This window comes from Zonotrichia albicollis, chromosome 14 (genome assembly GCF_047830755.1).
Source record: "Zonotrichia albicollis isolate bZonAlb1 chromosome 14, bZonAlb1.hap1, whole genome shotgun sequence".
Lineage (NCBI taxonomy): Eukaryota > Metazoa > Chordata > Aves > Passeriformes > Passerellidae > Zonotrichia > Zonotrichia albicollis.
Genome location: NC_133832.1, coordinates 20,381,084 through 20,408,213, shown reverse-complemented (window position 1 = coordinate 20,408,213; position 27,130 = coordinate 20,381,084). Strand labels below are relative to the sequence as shown.

At 50.6% G+C, this 27,130-nt stretch overlaps 1 long non-coding RNA gene across 2 annotated transcripts in view; it reads left to right on the top strand.

Annotated features, from left to right (window-relative positions):
* Positions 1-27,130, top strand: part of LOC141730849 (uncharacterized) — a 59,586-nt gene that overhangs the window by 6,301 nt on the left and 26,155 nt on the right. The window contains exons 1-2 of one of the 2 annotated variants that reach the window (XR_012582624.1): positions 20,389-20,577; positions 20,685-20,945. This is a non-coding gene — a long non-coding RNA (uncharacterized LOC141730849). Of the gene's footprint in view, positions 1-20,388; positions 20,578-20,684; positions 20,946-27,130 lie in introns of those variants that run through there. The other variant, XR_012582622.1, reaches the window with a different exon arrangement.

The following is a 27,130-nucleotide window of genomic DNA, read 5'->3' as shown; positions in this document are numbered from 1 at the left end:
TCCTTCTTGGGCCCTTGCCCAGGCTGATCTGTCTGTAGCAACAGGCAGGGCACCTTCCTTGGCTCTCAAAGCTGGTGGCTTTGTTCATCATCTCAGTGAGGCTTAGCCACGAGAGATGACTTGCATGTGAGTCCACCAGAAAAAGATATTTCTAAAAGCAATCACTGCAGATAAACAGAGTAGAACACAGGTGATGGATAGTGAGTTTCCTTCAGAGCAGTTATATACCTGGAATATCACTCCATTAAACTGCCCTGAATGTTGTAGCAGTCATCTGGTGAGTTGCAAGTGCTATTTTCAGCACAGCATTAATCTAAATGGACGTTTCCCAGGCCTTAAAATATTGATTCCTCTGTGCTGTCTCCAGCTGGAGATATCTGTGGCTTTGGGAACGTTAATGCAGCTCCTGAGGCAGGTTTGGGCAGGCTGGGGCAGTTTCTGGGCAGTGCTGTGGGCACAGCCCTGCAGGGAGCACCAGGCCTAGGTTAAGTGTGTGGCTCCTGTGGTGTGGGAGGGAAGGCAGAGGCAGCTCTGGCTCCTTTTCATTCCTCTTAACAGAGCCTCCTCTTGGAAGCTCTGTCAGGAAAATGGATTCAGTCCTATCCCTGCACACTCAGGCAATGCCACAGGAGCCGCCTGAGCAGTGCCAGCCTGGGCAGGGGGGGCAGGAGCCACCTGAGCAGTGCCAGCCTGGCCTGGGGGCAGTGCAGGAGCCCCCTGAGCAGTGCCAGCCTGGGCGGGAACCGCCCGTGCAGTGCCAGCCTGGCCTGGGGGCAGTGCAGGAACCGCCCGTGCAGTGCCAGCCTGGCCTGGCAGCAGTGCAGGAACTGCCCGTGCAGTGCCAGCCTGGCCTGGCAGTGCAGAAACCGCCCGTGCAGTGCCAGCCTGGCCTGGGGGCAGTGCAGGAGCTGCCCATGCAGTGCCAGCCTGGCCTGGCAGCAGGGCAGGAGGAGCTCTGGTCCCCTGGTGAGGATCCAGCCCGGGCTGTGGCCCTGGCAGCCCTGGCACAGGGAATGGTCCCTGCTCCAGCCCGCTCACAGGCAGTGCCAGATTGTGTTCCCTGCCATAAAGCAGGCAGGATTTATGGCTGCGGTGCAAGAGCTGGGCGGTAAAAGTTTTATGGACTTGTGGTGGGAGCCAGCGCTCCAGGGAAGCTGTAAATCCTGGAGCAGTGTCTGCAGCCTCCTGAAGGGAGAGCGTGTCAGGGATTGCAGCAGCGATTGCTTTAAATCCCAGTAATGATGCCCGCAGCATACAAATCCACCCCTCCCCGTCTGTGCTGTGCAGTGCCTATGGAGCCACGAGATGGCACCTGGTCCTCATTTTACTCTGAATTTGCTTTTTCCCCTGCCTCAACTTGTTAGCTGCTGTGAATGCTCACAGTCTGGGTGTCTGGCTGTTACTAGTTTCATTCTGAGTTAATAATTTTCTATTTTAATTTGCTGATAATTTGGAAGTTTGGTAATGCTAAGAAACCCTGAAAGTAATGCAGCAGACTCTGCTGTGACCCACAACTACTGTTACAGTTATTTGTAAAAGAGACCCCTTTGGGAAAGAAAACTTGCACCCAGCATATAAATATTTTAATGGCATCTAATAATTTAAAAAAAAACTTCCAAGCATACTAAATTCCTGTTTTAATATACAGCATCATTGAATGTGTGAGATTACAGCAACATATATAAATCCAGAGTGCTGGGGAATTATTCCAAACCATTGAAACTTCCACCAGGAAAACCCCTTAGCAGAGAGCAGCTGCTGGCTCTGTGACAGAACAGAGGGGATGATGGGGGCTGTTCTTTGGGAACCCTGGAAATGATAAACTCAATTGGAGTGATTAATTCAACACCATAGGTTCATCTTCAGGTACAATGATAAATACATACGGTGCAGGGTGTGGAAGGGACTCTGTTGAATCTGTCTAAACTGGCTGATCTCCATAAAACCGCCTCTACATCTCAGATTTTCATCCACAGAGCTTTTTTCCCAAATGGGTTATGTCCTTTTGGGGACCAGGGGCTGAGGGTGGGTGTTTGCAGCTGAAAATGCAGCACTGGTTTTCTCCGCGCTGGCAGAGGGAAAGGCAGTTTCTGGGCAGGGCAGGCTGCAGCCCTGGCTCTGCTCCTGGCCCTCCCTGCAATGTCCCAGCTCCATTTCCGAGCTCTTCCTCCAACTGCTTGGCATCTGCTCTGCTTCCTGAAAGGCAGCTGGAGCTGAGTCAGTCCTTGCCTTGCACTGAGTGTTCCACACTCACACACTGAGTTCATTCATTGCTGCATTCTCTGGGATTTGCACAAAGATCTCTTTTTCCTGGATTTAGTTTGGCTTTTTATGCAGTCCTCTGTCATCTCAGAGTTCCTTTTCAGGAATTTTCAGTCTGGTGCTCCAGGAAAAGAGAATTTTCTGTGGGAAAAATGGTGCTTGGACTTGGCAGATGGCTTCACCTTGCCAGATGGCTCTGTCCATTGTGGGCAGGGTTTTCCCAGTGCCTGCAGGTTCTCCAGCAGGAACAGCAGAGTGTGCTCCTGTCCTTCCCCACCTGATGGATTTCCCAGTTACAAATGGCACTGTTGGGAGTGGGAGACACCAGTCCTGCTCCAGTGGTGCTTGTGCCTGTCAGAGACAGTGAGAATAAACTCAAATTGAAGCTTTCTGCCTTACACAACAGTGCTTTTACTGAAACTACAAATCTGCAAAATGGTTTGCAATTGCCAAAATGTCCTGTGCTGGTTTTCATTTCAGACCAACAAACCCAAATGCCAGGTCTGGCTGGATGGTGATGTTTTAATTTCTAACATTTTCCTTCCATTTTAATTGGGAAATTTCATCCTATAGCTTTAAGAAGCTGTTATTAAATTTGAAACATCATAAGTGTTCTGGAAAATAACCCCAACCTAATAGTTCAGTGTGTAAAAACAAATTCTCCTTTTTGGTAACTGCATTTGTTCTTCTCCATATAAAATTTCTGGTAAACTCTTCTCCTGTTCCAAAATCCACTTCTGCTCCCCATGCATCTTGGCACGGTCAAGGAAGATTTTGCTGTTTTGGTCCATGAAGGGGCCTGTGCAGACAAGTTTGTTGGTTGGTTTGTTGGTTTGTTCAGCTTAGGGTTCCTACTAAAGGGTACCGGCAGTGTCAAGTAATTAAATTTGCTAATACATTGGGATAAATTCTAAAGACAAATTAAACAAAAAAGAGTACAGAATAGTGCCATATAAATATTTAATATAAACTTATGGATTAGATTGTTCTGGAGACTGCAATCAGAGGCACTTTGAAGCCACGTGTGGCTTGTGATAGCCAGACAGAGGCAGCTTCAGCCACGAGCTCAGGCTCCTCTAAAAACTTCCCTCCAGGGACCCTTTTGAAGTGGTAAAATTTTATGGCTAGCTAAAAAAAATCAGGGTTCTGCAGCCAAAAATAAGTACTGTTGTATTTCCTCTCTGCCCTTTTGAAATGGACAGAAGATGTATTTTTAACCCTCCTTCTCCAAGATGAAGGTGAGATAACAGGATCTGGGAGCAAAGTGCCAGGTGTTGGTGGAGGAAGGGAAGCCTTGGCAGCCGTGCCCAGGTGGCCTCAGAGCAGTGGGGCAGAGGGGAGCCCCTGGGGCAGTGCCAGGGTGTGGTGCCAGGGCTGTGGAGCCCCTGGGGCAGTGCCAGGGCTGTGCAGTGCCTGCCCATCACTGCTCTATCCCCCAAACCTCTGCTCACCTGGGCCCATCTCAGGGCTGGTCTGGCTGGGTGAGGTGGGCAGGACCTGCCATGGGACAGAGAGCGCTGCAGGGGCAGAGGAGAGGATGAGGAAGAGAAGAGCCCACAGAGGTCTCAGGGCCTGTCCAGTGAGCCCAGCTGCAGGGACGATTCCCAGCAGCCCCCCTTGGCAGAGCTGTGCCCCTGGCAGTGCCCCCAGCTGTGCCCCCAGCAGGGCAGGGTTGCAGAGCTGTGCCCCCAGCAGAGCAGGATGGCAGAGCAGTGCCCCCAGCTGTGCCCCCAGCAGGGCAGGGTTGCAGAGCAGTGCCCCTGGCAGCGCCCCCAGCAGTGCCCCCGGCAGGGCAGGGTTGCAGAGCTGTGCCCCCGGCAGTGCAGGATGGCAGAGCTGTGCCCCTGGCAGTGCCCCCAGCAGGGCAGGGTTGCTGAGCCGTTCCTGTGGTTTGGGTGGGGATGTGGGGCGCAGGGGTGGTGGCACTGTGGGACGCAGCTCCTGCCTGCCAGCTGCCCCTGCACCCCTCTAATCAAGCAGGAGAGGCAGCCGGAGCAGGAGGGCTCCTGCTGGGAAGCTGGGGCTGTGTCTGGCGGGGCTGCCTGGTGCATTGGGGGTGATGGAGGCAGTCAGGAGCACTGTGCTCCAGCAGGACCCTCCCCGTGGCACAGCTGCAGCCTCTGGGGGCTCAGATCCCCTCTGCAGGGCTGCAGCCCAAACCCAGCTGTGCACCAATGGGGCAGGCTGCCCCAGCCAGCCCCACCAGCCACCACTGCAGAGGCTTGGCTGGCACAGACCCTTTCTGGGGAGAGAAGCTGAAAGCATCAACTTGGAGTTAAAAGAGTCTTAAGTAATTCCAACAATGGCAACTCAGGATCTACATGTCCAGAAAGTTTTATCATGCCAGAGACATCTGTGTTTTTCACTCTACTGGGCTTTATTTTCAATCATTTTTCTCATTAAAAAAATGTGTGTATCTCATTATGTCTTGATATCTGAGCCAGCATTTAATTCTCTGATTACATATGGTCGGTACAGCATGTGCCATTACACCCACCAAAATAGTGGAGTGACAGTTCCCTTTGCAAAGTAGAAGACTAGAAATAACTTTCTGCTGAGAGATGCTATTAATTTTTCTCTCCTTCTTTTTTTTTTTGCCTAATAAAAGCGAATATATAAGTGGCCATGATTCAGATCTCAGAAAGTGTTTTCTGACTAGTCTGTGACTTGTCACATAAGGGCTGCAGTGCAGCTTTGGTATTTATGGTATATAATACCCACGTAAGAGTTATTTTAAAAGGCTACAAGAGCTATCTGCTTCTTGTTTTATGTATTATTTATCAGTCTCTTATTCTTTATGGCACAGATTTTTATGTTTTTTCAATCTCTCCCTTGGTGTTACAGAATCCCAGGCGTGCTGTGAGTGGCACTGGGGGTGTTTGCAGCTGGGCTGTGCCCCTGCCCAGGCTGTGCCCTGCTCCCTGGGCTGTAGGTGGCTCTGGCAGCCCTTCCTGGGGAAGCTGTGCCTTTCTGACAGCCCCCACGCCCTCCACCGTCGTTTATCAAACTTCTCTGCTGCTCTTCACCTTGTGTGAATTTCTTTTTCCCTTGAGCGTTCCCTGCACCTTGGGAGAGCTGTCCTCTCCAGAAAATCCCCCTGGTCTGTGACAGGCTCAGAGTGGCTGTGGAGGCAGGGAAGGCAGCAGGTCCCTGCCTGGCCGAGCACAGAGCCTGGAGCCAGCACTGCAGCCCAGCAGCACCAGCTGGGAGGGCCCAGCAGCTCCCAGCAGCCCAGGGCAATAAATGCCCATCTGCCAGGCAAGAGCAGCAAACCCTGCTGGTGCTGCAGCAGTGCCAGGGATCCAGGAGGGGCTTTGTGGGTGGACAGTTTCCCTCCACTTAGGATGGAGGAGGAATATTGAATAGAAATTTAGAAATAATTTTTTAAAAATGCAGCCTCTTATTTCTTAATTTTCCTTGTTAATTATGTCTTCTGGCATGCACTTGCAGGAGAAACCAGTCTGTCAGCTCCTGCATCTGCTGTCTGATTCAGTTCATGGAAGGTGTCAGTGCTGCTCATCCCAACCACGAGGCTGGGGCAGGGCTGGTGCAGAGGAGCCTCAGCACTCTGCTTGGTGCTGGGGAGCCCCAGCAGGGCCAGGGGAGCACCAGGGCCCCTTCTTCATCCTGCTCTGTGCATTTTGCCAAAGCTCCAGTGAGCTGTTTGCTTGCCTTTAGCTCCCTGCTGTAGTCCAGGCATTGAATGTTGCTCCTGGAGATAATAAAGGACCAGCTCTACGCTCACCACAAATGGTATCAGTTGCAGTTTAATATTATTTTCCCCTTATTGCTGTTTTTCTCCTCTTTCCACATGAACTTTGATGAAATCCCTTTGAGCATCTGTTTCCTTCCATCTCCGTTTCATCAGGCCCCCTCTTGCTGCAGAGCGGTTCTGTGCACAGCCACTGTGCTGATGGCCCTGGCTCTGCCTGTGCCCATGGCTGGGCTGGGGCAGGGGCTGAGCTGCTTTCCAATGGGGATGCTCAGTCACCAGCACGAATCACGTGGAATAGACGTGTGCCAGCCAGCCCAAAAGCCATTGCCAACCTCATCCTGCCAGTGTTGTTTATTCCAATACTCTTTGGTGGGTGGATCTCAACACGAAAGACAGGCCCAGGAAATGGGTGGGTGTTTGTTCAAAGGAAAGGCCAAATGTGCTTTTGAGCAGGGTTCACCTGTCAGGGTGTCACTTGCTGTGATCTGTTTTGTAGCCTGTCCCAGCTCTTTGAAGCCACAGTGCTCTGTTTTCCCTGATGCTGATGATGTGCCTGGAACGGGGTCCCATATCTGTCACTTTCTGTGTTTGTTGCAGTCTGCCGTGACGCGCCCTTTTTACTTTTCCTAGCAGGTGTTTTTTAAAGAAAAGGCAGACTTCTTAGCAGAGCTTGGTTATTCATCAATATTATTAGATTCTCCCTTCCCTCTCCTGATGCTAGGAATAGAAACCTATGAAATTACTGCGGAGGATGAGCTCTTAAAACAAAGCACCGAGTAAGGAGGATGGGAAAAACCCATGCAGCTGGAATGCCAAAAGAGATGTGCCAGTGGAGGGGGGCCTGCTCTGAATGCTGGCTGTGGGACCTGGCAGGGCAGGGGCAGCAGGGAGGGGATGCCGTGGGCATCCTCAGGCCGGTGTTTGGGGCCACTCCTGCCCTGCACAAGGCTGCTCATGGAGGGAAGCAGCTGGCTGGACCTCACCTGGCAGGGAACCACAGGGGCTTTTGAGAAATGTATTGGGTTCTTCCTTGCTTCCAAAGCAGAGGCTTACAAACACCTAGAGAAAAGGCCATGCCTTCTTCAATCTTGGAGGAATAGTTTTCTGTCACATTGCAGGGGCACAAACACCTGGCTCCTGTTAGACTGCTTGCAGATGGGGCTGTGTTCCAGTGCTTTGCCCAGAAAGAGCTGGGGAGCTCAGCAGCTGCAGAAACCTCTGCACTGGCAGCTCTTGAATGCTGACAGCCCCCACTGGCAGGGTCACCCTTCCTGGTTTATCCTGGAGGGAGTTTGCTTGCCAAGCCAGCCTCGGGAAGGAGCTTGGCACCACAGAAGTGCTCTCTTTGCAGTCTGTTTGTCGTTCATCCCTCCTGGTCAGGTTCACTCTCAGTGGGAGGCTTGAAGGGACTGATTCTGCCATCAGGGGACGTTCCCAGGCTGGGAGCTGGAGCCAGAGCCGGCTGAGGGAGAGGCTCCCGAGTTCCCATTTCTCCCAGCCACAGGCACAGGCAGCTCTGCGGCAGGAGCTGTGTCTGTCTCTGGGAGGTGCTTGTTAGCCTTGCCCAGAAACAAGCTGGGAGCCCTCCTGGGCAGTGCCTGTCTGTGGTTTAGCGAGGAGAGGAGCAGAAAGGCAGCTCTGAGCCCATCAGAACCACAGACACAGAGAGGGGCTCACAGGGCAGCACAGGAGCTGCCAAAGGTCCTGTAATCCCACCTGTGCTGCAGGCACAAGGACAGACCTTGGGCGTGAGGGAGGAGCTGGGAAACCTGCACAGTGCAAATGCCACCTGCAGCAGAGCCTGCCCTGCAGCCAGACAGGGAGAGCAGCTCCCACCCTTCAGCTGGGCCCGCTCTGCTTTTCCAGCAGCTGTGGCTTTGTGGAAACACAGCTGCTGTTGTGGTTCTGCGGCAAACACAGAGCTTGCAGGTGTGCCAGCGCCCAGAGCACTCCTGGGCTTCCCAGGAAGTTATTGTGCTGGCTTCTCCCACCTTCCTGGCACGGGTCAATGAGGGCACGGCTGCTGGATGAGAAAACGTGCAGCTTTTCTCTTGGCAGTTTCACAGGCACAAGGTTCACCTGTGGTTCAGTGTTTAACTAAAATTAAGGCTGACAGCTTTTCCCTATAAATTAAATTAATGAGATGTTTGAAGCTCTGCTAAATTACTTGTGCAGCTCTTTGCTGTTTGACATTGTCTCTGGGCTCCTTCCCAAGGCAGCCTGTGCAGCTGCCCTCGCACCCCTGGCCACGCTGGGGCTGGAGGGCTGGGCATTGCTGGGGCGCTGTGCTGGGAGAGCTGGCCACGCTGAGTGTTCAGAGAGCCACTCCTGCAGGGGAGAAGGTTCACTTATCAAAAGAAAAATGTCAGTGCTGTTGTGGTGACCTGTCGGGAGGTTTTGCTGTGTGAGTCTGGGGGCATGCACGGCAGCAGTGCTGTCCCACACTGTTCATTCATGTCCTGCCTGGCTCTCTCCACTTTGCCCATGCCCACAGGCTGTTCACCCAGACCTGCTCAGCTCCTCCTGCCCGGGCACCCACTGCAGCTCTCACCCTGCACCTGCCATCAACTTTCAGCCCTTTTTCAGCCAGAATGGGCTGCGTTAGCAGAGGCACCTGGTAGCACTGATGAGCTCATTCAGCCGAATGGGATAAGGGATGTGTGTGGGCAGGAGCAGGAGCATTCCCCCAGCACAGCCACAGGCAGTGGGGCAGTTTGCCTGTCCCATCAGCTGCAGGAGCCCGGGGGCTCAGCCCAGTGTGGAATCAGCTTGGAGAGGTATCAGGACCTGGACAATTATGGGAAGCCTGTCTGGGATAATTGTGTTCCCTGAGTAATTCTGGAAGGGCAGGAGGGTGGGTAAGAGGTGAGGGTGTCTCCTCTTCAAGAAATGCAGGGTTTGTGAAGGAGCATCTGCTTTGTGGAGCAAGCAGAGTGCATTATTTAATCACAGCAACCTTGTAGGAGACAAGCTTTTTAAGAGCAGAAATGGAAGCTGGTTTGATTTGGTAAAGCCCTGAGTTCTTCCTTGGCTGTTGCTTTGCAGAGAAGGACTTTTCTTCCTTCTAGCACAGTTCCTGAAGCAGAGGAAATGGGCATTGTGACCTGGGAGCTGTGGTTGCCCAGCTGAGGAGAGAAGAGAGCACATTAGCTCTTTGTTGCTTGAAAATTAATCTCAGCAAGTATCACTGGTAGAGGAGTTAATAGCTGTAAAACAGACCAGAAAGCCAAATGCAGGCAGTGAGGCTATTTTGCACATACATCATCAGAGTTTTAGCTGTGGTCTGATACCTCAAGGAACCAGGTATTTCAGTGCTGCTTGTGGCCAAAATATGTGGTTCATAGTTAAAACTGTTTGCTTTAAAGCATTTCAAATTTGTTTTTGTCTCATCTCCACTGCAGTTCAGGAGGGGTGTAGAAAGTGATGTTGAGTAAGTCACCTTCCTTTTCTACCACTGACCTCTAATTGCATCAGTGGGAGCACCCTGAAGGTGCAGTGCAGGCATGGATGCAGGCAGGACAAACATCTGTTTGTCTGGAAATGCCTGGGCCTCAAAGCCAATGACCTGGCCAGATCCCAAGATTCTGTTCCAGTAAAGGTAAGATTCTTGACCATTGCTCAGACAAATACAGGATTTCTTGTGCCACTGGCAGATTTGCTTGTGAGCTGTGAATTTCCAAACAAGATGAAATTGTGACCAGGTAGAGCCATTTGTCTGCTGGACCAGTGCTCGCTCTGGCACGGGGACTGAGCATCCAGGACTCCCCACTCCAAGGGGCTGAACTGGGCTGAATGCAGAATTGTGTGTGTCTGGTGGTGTCTTTGCAGCTGACATCCCATCAGATCAATGTTTCCATGGGGAATCCAGATGCTGTTTTATAGTCAAAGCATTTGATATTCTTTGGGGAAACTTAGAGTTCTGTTCCTTTCTGCATTGTCAAACAAATAGTTTTGTCATTAAGCTGTTTTTTAAAATACCATCTTTTTCACTTTCTCTGGTGCCATATTCAGTTTAATGCAGACACAATGCAGGGAATGTCAGAAGAAGCAGCCTAGAGAGTATCTAGAGCAAAATATGACCAAAATACTGTATAATGTGGACATGGCCTGTAAACCTTGCAGCTCTGTGTGAGGCTGAGAAGGGGGACATGAACAAGGTGACAGGGACAAGAAGAGGGAGTTTAGGGCGGGTGCTGGTGGGGATGCACAGGTGGGTTCGGCTCCACAGTTCAGTGCATTAACTTGGGCTCTGTGAGCTGGCTGGGATGTCCACTTTGAATGTCACCCCACAATTCTGAGCTGTACAGCTGCTGCTTAATTATTGCCACAAGGATTCTTTGGGCAGGCTTGGGTAATCTTGGCCTCTGGGGCTGAGGCACTGTTTCCTCAGGATTACCAATGAGTTTTGTGCCCTTTCCTGTTTGCGTTTTCATCTGAGATTTACAGCAAACAACAATGAGAGATGCCAGAGGGCAACTTTTCAATTCTTAGCAAAATAAAAATATGTGCCAGGGTTCATGCATATATTCATGTGGACACCTGTGTTATTGAAACACATTTCCTTTGCTATTTGTGATCTATTTACTTGAACCACTCTAAAATTCAACTAATGCATAATACTGAAAATTCTCCTGTGGAGCTGGGTAGAAAACATGAAACTTTATTTTGTGCTGGGAAATTCTGCACTACTTATTACCCACTTTTCCCTTCAAGCACTTCCAGCATGGAACCTTGGCTCTGGTGCAACCCAAGCAGTCTCTAGAGGCTCTGACCAGAGCAAAGCCTTAGGGGTTAATATTTGTTTTTAAACCATATTCCTGGGCAATTCCATTTTCCATCTAGTACTGAATTTACCTTAATGTCCTGTCTGGTTATTTAATGTTTTCCATTTGACTGGGGGAGCTCACACTCCTGCCAGGCTGGTGTCCTGTGGTAGCTCTGCCAGGGGGGTCTCAGCCCTGCAAGGACCTTTCCTGGGCTGGAGGGGCTGCTGTGGTGCTGAGAGCATCTGGCAGGTGTGGGGCAGTGGGGCCTTGCCCAGGGTGCCGTGTGCTGGAGCTGTGCTCAGCTCCTGCCTCCCTACTCAGCCACCCCGTTTGCCTCTCCCGTTTAACAGTGTCTGAAATGTGCTCAGCACACGTGCAGAACCTCTGCTGCCACCAACCAGCCTGACAGGACCTGGGAGGAGCAGCAGCAGTGGAGGCTCTCAGTCAGAGCCAGGGAAAGGTACCAGGGAAGGGGAAAAGCCCTTGTGTGGAAAGATCTCTGCCTTGGTGCCACACTGCCACCCGTGTCCTGCGGGCACTGGGCCTGCCAGGAGGGGTTTGCCTCAAAACCACGGTGGTGTGAGGAGCCTGTGGTGCAGCCCGAGCTCAATCTGTCCAGGACTGATGGGGAAAATCAGGAGTTTCACTCTGTGACATTACAGAGCACTGAGCTCTTCCCATAGGTGGAACTCAGCCCATGGGAACCTGCCCTGTTTGCTGCAGGGAGCTTGAGGCAATGGCACTGGCTTGATCCCCAGCCAAGCCTGGCTTTGAGGCAATGGCACTGGTTTGATGCCCAGCCAAGCCTGGGTTTGAGGGCTCTGACCTGTGAAAAATAAAGAAATTAAAATATTAGAAGGTACCATGCTGGTAATTGATTCTCCCAAGAATATTTTTCCCAAAGCTTAAACCATTTCCAATAGCAAGAAGTTATAATGAAGCCTAAGTGTATTTATGAAGTGAAATCATTAACAATGGATTAGCCAGTAGAATCCAATTTCCTTTTCCATCAGTGATGCTAACACAGACTGGAATTTCATTGATGTATTGGGCATCATCGTCATCCTCTTCACCGAGAGAAAAATTATATTTGCCATTCTCCAGTGGTTGCACTTTGCAGGAAAAATGGCATCTTATACAGAGGATCAAGCCAGAATCTTAATGGAGAAGGTATTTACAAGAAAATAAATGTGCACATAAATATTTCACAGGCATCTCATACGTGCATTGTGTTTCATTATGTTTAATGTATGAATGTAACCATTTTACTTGTGTGAATTTTTTACTCTTAAGCAATGTCTTGAGGAGTTTAATGTAGAGAAATAAATTTGTGTGAATATCTGTAGTGCTTTATAAGATAAACATGGGTGAGACAGAGGAATCCTTCTGCTAGGAGATCTTTTCCTTAAAGAAAAGAGCTTACACTCTGTACGTATTGAGTACTAAAATCTGTGTGTTGGAGCTTTGGTCCCTGTTTTTACTCTCTGTGCTCTGGGCCCTGCAGTGCTCTCCCTGTGCCCTGAGAGGAGGGCATGAGGCTGCCAGCAGTGGGCTGCTCTGGCAGGGCTGGTGCTGGGTGCCAGTTTCAGCCCAGCAGACCCCAGTGCCTGAGCAGGATCTGGGCTCAGGGCTCTCCTGGCTGCTCTGCTGCTCACTGCTCTCTCTGCAGCCCTGGGAAACGCAGCACAGGCACTTCCTGTAGGGCTCCTTGGGGCTCCTCTCTCTGGAAAAAGTCTTGGTTCAAAATTCTGCTCCTTGATGTCTCAGTGCTCTGCATCTTCCCCTCCCTGCCCGACGCAGTGTCAGCCTTTCCACAGCCTTGGCCAGGTGCCACAGGTGCTGGGGTGGCATGAGGGCTGGCTCTGCAGAGGGGCTGTGGCAGCAGGGTGGGCTTTGTACCATGGTGGGCTTTGTACCATGGTGGGCTCTGCAGAGGGGCTGTGGCAGCAGGGCGGGCTCTGTCCCACGCTGGGCTCTGTCCCACGCTGGGCTCTGTCCCAGGGCGGGCTCTGTCCCAGGGTGGGCTCTCTCCCACGCTGGGCACTGTCCCACAGCCCACTGCTTTGGGACAAGGGGCTGCTGCAGGCTCCTGTGTGCCTCTGCCCGCAGCGTGTTCACTCACATGCTGTGCTGCTTGCACCTTTCCTCTCTTAATTCTCTCTGCCACAATAATATGATTTACGGAAAAGCCCCAGGAGTTGCTGATGGCCAGGAAAGTCAGCTGCTGTGCTCTTGGGGATGTGGTGCTGTAATTTCATGTGCAGCCAGGTAGGTACCACCTGTCTTCTGCTGAGCTCTTATCAGGGCTCCTTCCATAAAGGGAACATTTCTCTTTGGAAATGACAGCAGACCACTGTCTCAAACCAAAAGTGAAACACTAGATTTTGATCCTAGTGATATAACGAGGCAGTGATTGATACCAAGCAAAAAACCTCAACACTTTATTTAGGGAAAAATAATTTTTGGGAATGTTATTTTAAAAATGAAGGCATAGAGAGTTTAAATAGAAAGCAAACTGTAGATTTTAATGAAATCAGTGTCTCTTCTCCTCCCTATTAAGAATCCCCAAACCAATTTCTGAACCAGCTCAAGGTGACCAAAGGTAATTCAAATAGAAGTTTAGACCAGATTGCATTTGGACTTGTCCTGAGTATTAATACACGCAACCAGGATATTTTCTGATTGTGTGAACTCTAGAGAGAAAAGATAGGCTGTTGGGTTTTTTTTAATGCTGGTGCTAAAATTATCTGCTAGTTTTGAACATTTCTGTAATGATAGTTGCAGTGTTAACTCCCACAGCCCCAGGAGCTGGGGAGCCACGTGGCTGGGTTTGTAGTGCTTGGATCAGCTCAGATTGCCATGAAGGAGGCTTTGCTCCAGTAAACCAGAGTTTGCCTCTGCCACCCACTGCAGGAGAGGGCTGACCTCGCTGGAGGGGATGGTGGAAGAGGAAGAGTCAGTAGAAGAGGTCAGTCCTTAGTGCTTCTGCCTTTTGGCAGGGTGGTTAAACACGAACTGGAGCTGAAGATCAGGTTTAGCAGGAGCTTTATTCCTGCTTTATCAGGTTTAGCAGGAGCTGTATCCCTTACCTGCAGGTAGTACATGGCACAGTCAGCCTGTGATGCCAGTAGCTGTCCTGTTTCCTTGGAACAGCACTCTGGGTCTGTTTTGCAGAAATCCATGAAATTCTACACAGACAGGACTGAGCTTCAAACAGTGCTCTGCAATTGCTGCAAGTTCTGCAGAGCTGGGCTCCTGCATTGCCCCGTGGTGTGCAGGACACCCATGCACCATGCACCATGCATTGCAATGCCGGTGAAACGCTTCACTGCAGCACTGACAGCTGGGGCTGGGCTCAGCAGTGCTGGAGTCGCGGTGTCTGGAGCATGAGATCACTGTCTGGGCTCCGGGGAGGCTGCAGGGCCATGGGCAGGGCCATGGGCAGGGCCGTTCATCACAGCCTGGCTGCTGCTCCCAGTGCCCGTGGCCAGCACCCCTGGGCACCCCTGAGCACCCCTGGGCACCCCTGAGCATCCCTCAGCATCCCTGCGGGCAGCAGGGCTGGGCTGGGCTGAACTGGCCATGCTGGCATGAGGGCCCCTGCCCCATCTCCAGGCCAGGCTGCATTCCCAGCCCTGTTTCCAGGCCAGGCTGCATTCCCAGCCCCGTGCCCAGGCCAGGCTGCAGATGGGCACTCTGGCCCCTCTGGGCTGGCAGAGGGGCAGGCACTGCCCAGGGACAGTGGGGCACAGCTACAGCCAAAGAATGAAAGAGCAAACTGCCCAAGAAGGAGCCCATGGAGGAGGAGGAGGAGGAGGCTGTGTGTGCAGAGCAGCTGCGGGGGAGATGGGCTCAGAGCTGTGTGTTTTCCCATCCAGGTGGTCTGGGGGCACTGGGGATGGGGTGAGTGGGCTGGCACCAGCCTGGGATGCTCAGGAGAGCACCGTGAGCCCACGTGCAGTTCTGCCTTGGAGCAGCCCCTTCCCAGTGCTCAGTTACGTGCTCTGGGGACTCAGGCTTCTGGCTGTGAGTCCCAGTTTCTCCAAAGGAGACTTGGGAGCCTTAAGAGAAAACCAGTTGTCTTGAACAGCCCATCCTGCAGCTAGGGAAGAAATCTGTTTTGTGATTAAGTTATTCAAATCAGAATGTGCCATATGCAGCTTTTCCCAATGGGATGCAGCCAGCAGATGCACTGGCAGCCCCTTCTCCCCCACCCCCTCCAGCTCACACTGGGTAGAACAAGTGCTCATGAACCAAATAACAACCATTCTCTGAAATTCGGAGTCTCTGCTCTGCCCCTGTACCTGGGACTCTGGCATTGTCTGAGGGGAAATGCCAGACTCACAGGAAATCTGCAGGGCAGGGGCTTGAGTGCCTGTCTCTCCATTTTATAGTGGTGCTGTAAGGAGTGGGCCATGCTGGAATAAGAGCAGCAAAGCAGAAGAATATTTAAATGTAGAAGAATATTTAAATGTACACTGGGGTGGACTGGAAGTTGAATATATATGGGATTAGGGACTGAGTTTTAGCAGAGGGTTCATGGCTAAAGGATGGGGTGGTGAGAGCTTTCTGGTATTTTTTTATTCTTCCATCACCTGCAGAATACCAGAAGGGCAGGGGTAGAAGGAATTCTCAGTGCTGGGACTCAGCTCAGTGTGGTGGTTCTGCCTTGCCCATTAATACCAAATACTATGTGGAAAAATTATTGTTTAGCAAAGCATCAAACCTACCTCCAGACAACAGTGCATCAAGCCTTTGCTCTGGCATTTCTGGAGTGCCTTCATACTCATTAGACTGTAATGGCATGAGTGACTTTTTCTCTATCAGATGCTGCAGAGCCCTCTCCCTTTGCCCCTTGCTCATGAGTAATGTCTGGGTTTGTAGTCCTCCCAATGTGTGTGTTACATTCTGGTTTTATGCTTTTAAGCCTTTTGTTATAGAAAATAAGGAGTATTGCTGGGCAAACTCTGGTTCACAAATTCTGCAGGCTTTGTTCATTTACAATTCAAAAGGATAAATGAAGTTGGGTTAGGACAATAAACACAGAAGGGATGGTGGAAGATAAAGTCATGTTCATGAATGAAAACAAGCTGGAATGAAACATTTTTTGAATTGCTGGAGTAAATATATTAGCAAAACAATGTGGAATGAACTGATGGAGCCCTGATCATGCGGCATTTATATTTTGTGGTTTCCATAGACTCATGTGATGGTGTTTTGCAAACACTGTGCACCACCTGAAATACATTACTCAGCAATAATAATTACATTTAAGTGTGTTCTGCACAAAACCGCTCCTGAAGCATTTGTTGAGTGATGGAAACTGAACAGGTTTGCAAAGGTCATTGCAGCTTTATCAATTTTAATCTTAAATTTTTCCCAAAGTCAAGGTGGAAGGAAAGGAGGCAGAGAAAGCCCCTGGTCCAAGGGCTGTAATTTAGTGATATTGTGAGCGGTGAGTGCAGCTCAGGCTGGGTGTGTGCCTGTGCCCAGGCTGGGCTGGTGCAGCCTTGGGAGGGATGAGCAGGAGGAGAACAGAGAGAGGTGAGCAAACAGATCCGTCCCAGCAGTGCCAGGGCTGGGGATGGCCCCTGCAGCTCACCGGGCCCCTGGCAGTGCCAGGCAGGGCACCCTCAGCCTGGAACAGCCCTCTGCTGATGGCAGCTGCCACAGCTGCTGTGCCCAGGTGAGACAGAGGGTTTGGGAAGGGCTCTGTGCCAGGACAGAGCCAGGGGAGGGCACAGAGGGCACAGAGAGCCCTGTGGGCACAGAGGGCACAGAGCCCCCAGGGCACAGAGAGCCCTGTGGGCACAGAGCCCTGGCTGTGCCTCGGAGCTGCTCTGACCACGGGGGCTGAGCCCACACAGAGATCCAGCTCATCCTGGGCAGCAATGACTGAAACACTCAGAATTATTGTTCTCCCTCCTCAGTGCTTCTTCATCTCAAATATGCATTTCCCCCTCTGTGGTCTAATTAAAAACCAAATGAGAGGGAGAGAGGAGGAGGAGGAGGAAACTAATAATGCCAGTCACACATTTGGCTTAGAAAAAAGAAAAGCACACTAATGTGTTTGAGGACAATAAGGAGGAAATGATTCACGCTTTATAAACCTCTTTGCTGTTAATCTCTGTTAACCTAAGGGCTCTGTTACTTTATTGGAAAGTCTTCTCACTTTCTGTTGTGTCATTGGAAAGAAAGAACTTCCATTATTGTTTTTTGCAGGGGTAATTTATTGAACCTGCTGCCTCTGGAGCACTGGGGTGCTGTGGAAGCTGGGCAGCCTGGTTGCTGTTGTGGCAAGAACGTTCTGTCCCTGTGGTGCTCCCTGCCCTGGCTCAGGGCAGCGCTGGGAGGTGCCCAGGTGCACACCTGTGCAATGGTAGGGCTGCTCACAGGGCACACCTGTGCAATGGTAGGGCTGCTCCCAGGGCACAGGGCACACTTGTGTAATGCTCACAACTCCCAGACACTCACCTGTGTCGCAGCAGGGCTGCTCACAGGGCACTCCTGTGCAATGGCAGGGCTGCTCACAGTGTTCTGGAAGGTTCCAGAAGGCGCCCAGAGCTGAGGATCCTGCTGGGGAGGGGGTGCAGGGATGGATGCGCTCAGCACGCTGTGTCTGAACCCCCTGTTCTTCCTGCATGATGCACAGGCTGTCACAGCTCTCTCATCCCGTGGAGCCGTGCCCAGAAACTGATGTTCTGCTGCTGTCATCGGAGAGGAGTGAGGGGCAGGGTGGATAATGCCGAGAATCCCTCACATGTAACGATTTCCTGTCCTGCTGCATCATCTCTCGCCCTCTCCCGTGTGCCTGGCCCTCAGACATCCAGGGCTTTGTGTCTTGGGCCCACGGTCTGTGCTGGCTGTGCTGCCCCTGCTGCTCTGAAGCTGCTGTGCTGGCAGGGGCTGGGGGGCTCCTCTGTCTGTGCCAGGGCTCAGGGGGCACAGCTGCCACCCTGTCCTGCCCCTGTGTGATCCTCCCCGCCCCATAGTGCTGCTCATGGGGCACAGGTGCCACCCTGCCCCTGTGTGACCCTCCCCGCCCCATAGTGCTGCTCAGGGGGCACAGGTGCCACCCTGCCCCTGTGTGACCCTCCCCGCCCCATAGCGCTGCTCAGGGGCTGATTCCAGGTGAGGGAAGGTGGGCAATGAGGAGGAAGAGCAGCCCCAGGGCTGGCAGGGGATGTGTGAGAGGACAGAAATGATATTTTTGGGAAGATGCAGTGTCAGGAGCAGCATGTGACCCCGCAGCTGACGCGCCGCTGGCTCCTGAGGCGATTCCCAATTATTGCTGTGCCCCACTTTGGGAGGGCTCCTGTTCCCTTCTGGCCCTGCTGGAGCCAAGTGCTCAGAGCAAGCCAGCCCCCAGCCTGGGGCTCACAGGAGGTCACCCTTGGTTTGATATCAAATCCTTCAAGGGAAATTTCCCTGTGGTTTTAATACACTGGGGCTTTTAACTCCAGCAGGAGTTTTGTCTTATTATTTCTGTGGATCAAACCATGTTTCTGAAATCTTTTCATTTTCCTTCTGAGGGAAAGCTATTTGAAAGTCAGAGCTGGATAAAAATTAAAGCATGAACATTATCTGGCTGGATTGTAAGTCCCTTATAAGATATTTAGAGTGAAACCAGTACAGCTGCACATCATTCCCTGCTAATGCAATCAATCCCCTCCTCTTGCAGTGTTGTTAGGGGCACATTTCTCTGGTTCTGGCCAGTGAATTTTGAAATATTCTTTGCATAAGTTTGCTGATTTCTCACTGTGTTTATTTGACAATCGTTTTGGTTATCTCAAAATCAGATTTTCAAATAAAGCAGTTTTCCCCCTCTGTGATTGCTATGAAAATCAGAGCTTTCAGGGATCATTTTACTTTCATCTCTTGTTTTTGATGAGGTCCTAGCACATCAGGAATCCCCACTCAGAGCCATCCATCCCTGCAGTGCCAGGAGGCCTCGATGGCGCAGGAGGAGAGCAGCACTCACTGGAGTGAGCCTGGGAGGGAGCCCAGAATGTGCCAGGGCTGGGGGTGCTGGGCTGGGCAGGGCCCCTCTGGGGCTGCTCTGGCAGGGCCTGGCTGAACCTGCGCTCAGAGACCCTGCAGCAGCACCACTGCCACAGGAGAACCCTGAGTGGAGAGGATGCGGTGCTGGGCTGCCAGCAGCCAGAGGTTACCAACCCTCTAAAGGCTTTCTGTAGCCGGGGGCATTAAATAATTCAGTAGTCTTTCCATCCAGCCTCATGGAAAATTTTCTCATGTGCTAAAAAATTCTCCAGACCACCACCAGTAACTAAAATGATGAGAGAAACCCAGCCTGAGCACTACCACTGTGCTGTGGCAAAAATGAATTAAAAAATTGCATGAAGGAGCAGCCCCCCCTGGCAGAATATGACAATTAAATGTGTTTTCCTCCTACAATTTAAAATGCAAGAAGTGAGGAGATGCAAGAAGGCTCTCACTTGAGGTTCAAAGAGCTCTCATGTAAAGGATCAATAGATCCAGCACTGTATTTAGTGTCATGCTAAATGCTGGACCAGGCAATTATTTTGATTCATCACGGTGGTAAGTGAAGCATCAAAGTGTGACAGAAAATTCTTGTGTTTTCTTGTTCCTTATGTAACTGAAATATTTCATCTTTAGAGGCAGTTATGTTATGATTGCTGTTCTGCTCTTGGCAGGCATTGCCAGTGGTTTGTTAATTCAGTGTTAGTTGTGCCAGTGTGATCCAGGGGTGCCTGTGCCATGGGGACCCTTCCAGCAGCACCTGAGAGACACCTGACTGGGGGATGAGGGTGCAATACAATATTTGTGTATTAGTGTCTTTTGAAGTAATTCAAATTCCACTTAAAAATTCTGCAGAAAGTTCTTTAGGGACCTGCAAACTCTGAAACTCTTTTTGGTTGACAAAAGCCCCTTGCAGAGAGCTCTGTGTGCTTTGTTGCTGTGCAGCCAGAGGTGCCTCTGAGGCTGCTCCTTGCCTGTTGCTGGCAATATTTCTGCCTCAAGTCCCTGTGCAGGCTCAGGCTGCAATCCCCCCTCAGTGGCCTGGCCTCAGAGCAAGGCAGGCAGCTGGAGTCTGATTGCTGGAAGTACCAGTGCAAAGCTCAGAATCTGCATCAGATATAATGTATTATGAGTGAGATTTATAACAGGATTACAGAAAGCAGTTAGTTAAAGCTACTGGCAGTAAACAGGGATTAAAATATTTATCTAGCTGTAAAAATATGAATAATGGAGTAATTCATGTAGTTATGCAAAGAAGCTGTGTGCTTTATACTGACAACAAATAGCACTCCTAATATCACTGATATTTCCCAATGTCCATGCATCAAAATCCTTCCAAGCCTTTCCCTTCCAGCCCAACCCCTCTGGTATTTAATCAGTGCATGAGAGGGCATTTCCTGCAGCTGCAGCCGCACTGGCAGGGCTCAGAGCTCCCACAGTGCAGCTCTGCCTCCCTGGGGCATCCATCCCTGCCCTCCTGCCCTCTGCAGGGTGTGGCATGGCAGCTACGGGGCAGCTGGCTGCTAATGACAATTATAGTAATAATTAATAATAAAAATGCTTAATAAATAATAATTAGTAATAATTAATAAAAATGCTCCTGCATCTTTATATTGCTCTTCCAAGAGTTGCACTTTTTCTAGTTCAGCTCTGTGTGATCGGGGTTATTTTACAGAAAGGTCTGGCCTTTCTTTGGGGAAGTGGCTGAGATTTTAGACTTCCACAAGTCCTGTCTAATATTTGAACCTTTTTACACAGAATTCTTCTTTCTGGCCCAGATGCTGCTGCAGTGTCCCTCCAGTTCAGCTGCTCTGACATGTAATCTGTAAAACTGTGAGTGAGTGTGAAGCAAACACTTTCTGCCTCCACAGAAATGTATTGGTGGCCATGAGCAGCAGCAGAGGTTTCACTTTTTCCCTTTTCCATCTCCTCCTTGCCAGGAACAGCTTCAGTGAGATGCACATCTGCAGGGATGCTTCCAGGTGTGCTGTGACATTTCACCCTGCACAGGTTGCAAGTTCCCCTGTTGTTGTAGCTCTGTAAAATCGTGTTTAACTCTGGACTGATAAAACCACCTGTGGGAAAGCATCAGCTTCATCTGGAGGCCAAAGCACAGAGCTGGGGCCAGCTCCATCCAGAGCCAACCTGACGGGTTCCAGCTGCCACCAGCACTCCCGAGCATCCTCTTCTTGATCTTCTGGGTGAGAAAAATATTGTTCATTCCTTGTTTAGGCCTAAGGAAGGAAAGCTCATTGGTTTGCTGCTTTCTGCTTTTACTCTCCAGTCAGCTTAAATGTTTAAAATATTCAGCAGAGAGGATTAAGCAGCACAGCTGGCCTTGATCCCGTGTCTCGCTGAATTCCCCAGGTGATCGGTCATGCTGCTCGCTGAGTGTCTCCCAGCAGCTGCTTATTTCCTAAGCTGTCCTGTGCTGACAGTAATAAATTCAGCCCCTGGGGTGGTCCAGGAGATGGGCATTAATGATGGTCTCTGGGTGGCCAGCTCCTTTCCCTCCTGGCTCAGACCACCCCAGCACTCTGGGAGCTTTGCTGCTTTCTTTCTGCAACAGATTGGTCTCACTGCACTGCATCAACACAAATTACTTAGTCAATTTTGGATTTGAACTCCATCTTTTATGCATCACTTGTGAGTCTTGTGTGAGCTGTGGTTTTGATTTTTGGTGTGTGCAGTGATTCATCCCCTCCTGGCACTCTGTGGGGCTGAAGTTTGCTCTTCCTCTCAAATGGTGCATCCCAAGTGGAGCTTCAGCCTTTGTGAGCCAGCACAGAGCTCATGAAAAATGGTCATTTAAAGAATATGAGCAGCGGCAATCAAAGAAAGTAAATACAGTGTTAAAACAAGGCAAAAATGTGTGGTATTGGAAAACTGTTTAATCTCACAAGCTAAAAGCTGTGTTGGGACTCATGGAGGGGATCAGCGTGTGCAGCAAGGGACAGACAGAGCAGCTGCTGCAGGCCTGCCCAAAGGGTAAAGGGGCATGAAACATCCTCATAAAAACCTGGGCTGCTGAAATGGGAGGGAACTCTTTCTATTGCCGAAGCCTTTCTGCTTTTTCTTCCAAGTAGGGGGGGAAATATAGGGAGGAGAAAAGGTATTTATTGTACAGTTGTTTTGAGGAAAAAGCTGGCTTTATAAGGTATAAACAGGAAACAGAGCAGAAGTGAGTTGTGAGCCCATGAGGTGCCTCTCCCCTGGATTCCTCAGGGTTTCCCATCTCTACAGCTATTTTTGATCCTTCATAACCTGGCAGCTTTTGGTTTTATTAAGGCAGTATTAGAATACATTCTTTATTCAAAATGTACTGATTTATCTGCTCTCAGGGCTGTGTCAGAGCAGTGCTAGGGCAGCTTTCCACCAGCATGGGGATGTGCTGAGCTGTGTGTGAGGAAGGCTCTGCCCTGCTGTGCCATGAGCAGGAGGGAACATGCCCCACACCAGTGCTGTGTCTGCCTGTCCTTGGGAATGATTGTAATAATTAATAACTATAATAATTGTGTCATTTATTAACTGCATAAACAAGCAAAATACGGCTAACTGCACCTCTTGGGTGGGGTTTTTGAGGAGTTCAACTCAAATATATACAAAAATACAGTGCAGTAATAGCTGATGGTGGGCACAGGGCCAGCCACAGGTTCCTAAATAACTTCCAGCACCCAATAAAGTCTTGCCATGTTTGCACTGAAACTTCACCCTGTGTTTTTCTCTTCCAGGCTGCTTGGGAAACCAAGCAGGGTTCCTGAGCGTGAGTTAACTTTGCTTTGAATTAAACTTTTCTGGGTTTTGTCTCTTACAGGTCCCCTTCCAGTCTGAGGTGGTCAAAGTGCGTGCTGGTTCACAAGGGGTGAATTCAGGGATTTCTGGGCACGGGGCTTGAGAGAACCTTGGTGAAGCTGCAGTTCAGGCCCCCAGAATGGGGAGCACAATCAGATGGGATCAGATCAGATATCAGATGTCAGGTCAGGTATGCCCCTGGTGTGAATCCCAGTGTGCCCAACCATGCCCAGAGATCCCAGGCAGCATCCAGCTCTGGGGACAGGGAAAGGGGGAATTGGGTAGGGGTGACTCCAGCAGAGGCAGGGGATGGCCTGGCAGAGGTGTGGCTGTCACAGGGCAGGGGCAGCAGCTCTGGGAGAGAAGAGAGCAGAGAAAAGAGAAAAGAAGAGAGAAGAGAAAAGAAAAGAAGAGAAAAGAGAGAAGAGATAAGAGAGAGGAGCGTCCTGCAGCCCCCGCCCGGACCCAGACCCAGAGCAGCCCCTCTCGTGCCCTGGGGCTCCCAGAGCTCCCCAGGCCAGCCCAGCTCTCAGCACTGTCCCCGTGCAGGCCCAGCAGTGACTCAGCTGTGCCACACAGGGCCTGCTCAACAAGGACACCTTGTTCTCTAAGTACACCACTTTTTCTTTTTTTCTTTAATATCTTCTAATTATGTTCTCATTGGTATTGATCCTGTGCTCTTTCGGGAGCCAGATTCATCCTTTGCTCTTAAGAAGCAGAACAGCAAACACTTGGAGCCCGAGCTGCTCCCTGGCCGTGGCTGCTGGGCTCGTTTGCTGCCTGACAGCTGGCTTGGGACTCTTGATTGCATTTTTGGGGATGGCATTTTGCAGTGTGTCAGAATCTCACGTCTGTCTCTTTTCCCTGCAAACCACTTGTGGACAGTTGGCCTAACAAAAGATTTATGTTTTAAAAAAAAATATTTTTTTTTTTTAGTTGTGAGATTCTGTTGCCAATTCTCCTGTCATTCTCCTGTCCTATTTACTGCTTGGACTTGAAAAGCATAACGATTTTTGAAGGCTTTGTTTTTAAACTCTGCTCTTGCTTCTCCTTTGTGGCTGCTTTGACAGCCTCCTCTGATGTATATTTCAGTATAGGTTGATGTGAAGCTAATGAGAAGGCAGATGTTTATTTACAGAAATATGGGTTCCATTTGTAAAATTATTTCCTGGTAGGGAGAACATTGCTTTCCAATTACCTTACATTCTAGGAGGGCTTTTTTATAAATTTCTTTACAGCTTGGTTTTTAAACTGTATATTGCTACAGGCATATAAAACTGCCAGTAAACCACAACACCACGACTTTAGCAATCATTCTAAAACACAAAAACATTCTAAAGTTATTTTAAGTCAAGAAATGGATTTACACATCATAAAAAAGTGTATAAAATCACCACCAATTTACAACTCTGACTAATAAGTACTAAATAGAAAAAGATTAAGTTCATAAATTCTCAGGCACTACTTTCAGTTGTCTGGTGCCTGATTTTCATGAAGTAAAACTTGGTGTAAAATTGAGAACAAGAGAGCTTCTATCTTGTCCGCCATACAAACCCCCATCCTTGTTATGTATACCCTGATTAGACTTTTATCCCTTCATCTTTTTGTTACTACCCTTGGCACCATGAAATCATTGTACAAATAGGAGCGGAGCCCCTCTGTGGTGTATGGCCACAAAGCAGGGCTCTGTATGAAAGCCTGCCCACCCAAATCAAGCCCAGAAATCAGCTGTGTGTGTGCCTGTGACTGGCCCTAGCAGCTCTCTCTGCAAGGAAGAGTTTCCTCATCATCCTCCCTTTGCTGTTCATGGCTGCTCATGTTCCCTCACCATCCCTTTGCTGTTCATGGCTGCTGATGTTCCCTCATCCTCCCTTTAGCTCAGGGCTGCTGCTGTTCCCTCAGGAGAGCTGCCCCAGGTGCAGCCAAGGGCTCCTGCAGCCCCACAGCCTGCTCAGCAGGCTGAAGGAGAGCAGGACCAGCCCTGCTGCCTCTCAGGTGAGGTCTCTGTCAGGTGGGCACACTGATGCTGGGGTCTCTGTGTGTACGTGGTGGGCACACTGATGCTGGGGTCTCTGTCAGGTGGGCACACTGATGCTGGGGTCTCTGTGTGTACCTGGTGGGCACACTGATGCTGGGGTCTCTGTCTGGTGGGCACACTGATGCTGGGGTCTCTGTGTGTGTCAGGTGGGCACACTGATGCTGGGGTCTCTGTCTGGTGGGCACACTGATGCTGGGGTCTCTGTGTGTGCCTGTGCTGCATTGGGGTCTGTCCCTCTCAGCCTCTTCCACAGTCTCAGCTCAGCAATGCTGTTGCTTTAGGCTGTCATAATTTGATTAAACCCTGATTTGTCTGGAAAGGTGAGTCACCTGTAATCAGCAATTAAATGAAAGACCTATGCGATTTCCTACTGCAAAATAATCTCAAATTCAATAAGGGTTTAATTCCACATTTACAAGCCCCGATGCTTTCAGCTCTCTAATCACTGTTTCCTGTCAAGCACGAAAGTCTTTTCATTTCCTGGAGTGTGAGCACAAACAACTGTGTGAGAGTTGCAGGCTGAGGGCTGAGCTGCTCTGAGAGCATCTGACTCCAGCAGGAAACTGGGATTTTCATCTTTCCAAGACATTTTATGGAATAACACTGCTAGCAAGCATCTTGTCAGTCTGTTGATGTCCAGAGAGATTGGACCAGGCAGCAGGTGAAGTAAGTCAGCATCCACCAAGTTTCCAGACTCTGGTGGTCTGTGTTGGGTGGTGTCCAGGTGGATTTGAAAGGAATTTGGGTTCTGGAATCGTTCTAGCCCCTAGGGAGCTCTGGGGATGTGCTGCCATATCAAATCACCTGGCTCCCCTGTCACTGAGGGGTTTGTCCCCAGGAGGAGCCTCATGGTGAGGTCAGGGACAAGAAGAGCTGCTGACCATCCCACCCTTTCTGTCTCATGTGCCTAGAGCCAGTGAGCCAGGGAAACAGATGGGAACTGCTGAGCTTTGTGGGGCTCTTCTCTATGGGCAGAATCTGAGTGCTGGCCAGGGTGGTCTCCTGAATAACTCAACAAAAAGAAAAAAGAGCAGCAAGGTCATTTCACGAGCAGATTCCCTCAAGGTGACTTTGTTTTACACCTCTGTAGTTTGAGAACATCAGCCAGAGAGTGAATTAGCTTCTTGGAGAGCAAGGGTTTGCTGTGAGCTTTCTGTGTCAGTCTGAGGCACACTGACAGTCGCTCTGAGGTGGGGAAAAGGCCAGAACAGTGACCAAGGGCTGTGGCTGGGCAGGGTCCCTCCAGTCTGATTCTCACTGCCAGAGACAGGGCTGTGCAGGAAAGGCAGGAGATGCCCCTGTGGGAGCTGCTCTCTCCCTTTGTTGTGGAGCTCAACGCTGTCATGTCTGAGGAGGGAAGCTGAGAAAGAGATCGGGCTGTCAGCTAAGGATTGGTGCTGCTTGTGTGTACTCACTAACATGCAGCAGAACTGACTCCAGAAATATTCCTAGAGCTAGAAAGTCCAGCACTTAGAGGCTTTGTGGAACAATGGTTTCCTATAAAGACAGAGAGGCAACTTTTATCTCAAGCATGCTTGAGATTTTTTTCCACTTGGCACATGCAGAGTCCATTAGACTCAAAGTGATCCAAGGATAATGATAGGAGCACAAGAAAAAAAAGGAAATGGAGGGAAGTGCTTTTAACTCCAGCGATCTGAAGTGTCAAAGATAAACAATACATAGATTGGCATTGCTTTCTAAAGGTACCAGCGAGCCTGATGGAGATTTCACTGCTGAGAAATCACGTGTGCCCGTGGAGGAGCCAGGTCAGGGGCCAGGGCGCTGGGCTGGGGGAGCTCCTCTCTCTGTGCTGCTTTGATGGCAGCAGGCGCCTCCAGGTGCTGTGCCAGTCCTCTTTAACCACCTCCTTTTGGGAACTTACAGAGAATTTACAGACTCTGCTCGTGCAGCAGAGGGGAGGGAGGGTTCCCTTTGTAAGGTGAACTCTGTGTGCTGGGCAAGCGAAGCAGCTTGAAAGGGAAGGCAGGGCTTTCCTCTAGAGGGTCTCAGGGCTTTCCTCTGGGGGCTCTCACAGGATTTTGCACTGCAGGCTCTCCCTAGGTGGGATAACAGGATCCTGTGTGCCTTTCCCTGTGGCAGGAGCTGCTGAGGGGGTGGATGACTGAACCTAAAGCAGACCGTGGCACCTGTGGGGCCCAGGGGCTGTGGGGATGGCACCAGGGACCATGGAGGAGAGAAGAGGAGAGAGTTAATGGGGTAGAAGGTGCTTGGAGGCGGTCAGTGGCAGAGAGGAAGGGCAGCCCCAGAGAGAGGGGAAGGTGAGGAGCAGGAGGAGCCCGGATGGAGCCCAGGGGACAGGGGAGCTCCGTGCTGGTCACAGGGGTCACCTCCTGTCGCCTGGCCCTGCTCCCCCAGCCCATCCCCTTGCCAGGGCACAGCCCCTCCAGAGCCCTGCATGCCAGGGCAGAGCTCCAGCTGCTGGGCAGGGCCAGAGGGGTTTGGGGGACTCTCCTGCACTGAACACGCTCCAGCCAGGTTTGATGGGCGGCACAGAGCCCTGCTGCCACAGCCACATCCATATTCATGGCATGAGAG